We start from the raw sequence: 2,233 nt of genomic DNA, 5'->3' as shown, positions 1-2,233 counted from the left end.
AATTACCTGCTTATCATCTTAAGTCTAGACGCATTTTTCTGCATTTATTGCATAATAGTGTATAGACGGATTCTTATCTTAGCACATCTATTACTGTGAACTTTGACTGACATCTTTTCAAAGATTATCCGTAATTTATGGAATTTTGGTATTATATATACATATGCAAATTATGTAATTGAAGAATACCAAATCTAAATTCTACAATCTATTTCAAACCAAAAATTCTTTCCCTGATCCTACGAGATGGATCCCTCAACCAGTTCGAATTCCTCAGATTCCGACAGCTATTCCGATATGGATATCTACCTGAGCTCCGAAAGTAGCATCACCGGAATGGATCAACCAATTTCCGATCATCTATTTTGGATGAATTGGGGATGGGTCTGTAGTCAACTCAACCATTGGAGACTAGAAGAAGGTGATCCCTTCCATCCACCACATTGCCCTCTTGGCGATGAACATGAAGCACTTACCAGCGAACCTGTTCGAGACACCATTTTCTCACTCATTACTAGAGTATCTCGTCATGATTACATACTATCCCATACTGCGAATCTTATTCATCCGCTCTTTCCAACTGCCAATCATCCCAGTGTACTAGCAGAAATTAACGAACTTCGCGCCCGAGTAGTGGCTTTGGAACACATGGTGCAAGGATTACAAACACCATCAGCAACACTAGCAACATAACCAATACCGCCAGTAACATCCACATCGCAAGCCTTAATACCACTAGCTTCAGCAGCATCACCAGCAGTTACCGGCAGTATCATCAGCATCAACAATATCGTCAACACCACCATCACCGTCAGTACTGTCAGCATCATCAGCACTAGCAGCACCTATAACATCACAAGTTCTGTCAGTTCAAGAATCGCCATGGACGTCATCATTGATCAACAACGAGTATTTTGTATCAACGAGTTATGAAGTATTAACTCATTCTTCTGAAGAAATTATATATATATATATATATATATATATATATATATATATATATATATATATATATATATATATATATATATATATATATATATATATATATATATATTTTATATATATGAATGCTGAAACTATAAAAATCTTTCGTACTAAGCTATTGAATATGAATTGAAAAAGGGTAGATACTACTCAGTTAAATTCATATTACTAATATGCTATGATGTACATCCTTCGTTAACAACCTAACCATCGTAACTACAATCTTTGATTCAATTAAATGAATTCGGTTTCATAATAAACCAAGTGTATCATTCAATAACATGTTTGATTTTACACTTTCTTCTTCAATGTACTCGAAACTTACTGGAAAACAACATTCATATCTTGTGAAGTTAGCAAGAATTCTATGAGCATCAGCAGAATTCACTAAGGAAATATCTATAAGAATAAATATTGAAGTATTGATTACATTAGCGAAATACTCCGCAAAGATTATGTAATCTCTAATGTTTTAGAGATTATTCTTTACTAATCCATGCCGAAAATCAAATGAGCTTAATATGATATTAACTCATTAAATCTGTATTACATCTGAAGAAAATATACATACATATATTTTCATAAAGACTGTAATGAAAAATACTTGTTCAAAATATTATTTGTGACATTTTTTTTAACGGGTAGGTAATACCCGAGAGATATATAAATGCACAATTAATATATTACATTCTTCGATTCTAATTCAGTAAATCATTAACTATACTCCCTATTTTCACAATAGCATACCTTCTTTTATAAGAAATCAAAACAACCATACTCATTCAAATTCAATCACCTATTCTGATATTTGAAATCTCAGAATGCAACTCGAGATATAAGCAAAACCATCACTCTTAGATCCTTACATTTTTTTCAAAGCTATACTTTGACTTCAAAACTGTGATAGAACATCACTTTTAATTGTAACACTCAAAAGGATACGAGAATCAATCGAGATTTATGACGAATTTATCCTTTGGATATTGACAATGACGAGCTGCATTTAAAACTCTTCGAAATTTCGAAAGACACTTCAAATAAGGAACAATCGAGATGATGATCCAATCACACATTACCCGAAGTCTTGTACCTGAAAAACTCTCGAACCCAAAGTCATAGTTTAACACGTACCCGCGTTGAATTCTTTATCATTTATTAGCAAAAACAACCTTACGATTCTTTTCAAAGTAGCCAGTTTTTCACAGCTCCAACAAGTCAACTTTGACTTTTCAGTAAAACTAATTTT

Source organism: Rutidosis leptorrhynchoides, chromosome 3, assembly GCF_046630445.1.
Source record: "Rutidosis leptorrhynchoides isolate AG116_Rl617_1_P2 chromosome 3, CSIRO_AGI_Rlap_v1, whole genome shotgun sequence".
NCBI lineage: Eukaryota > Viridiplantae > Streptophyta > Magnoliopsida > Asterales > Asteraceae > Rutidosis > Rutidosis leptorrhynchoides.
Note: the sequence above shows the minus strand (reverse complement) of the source record.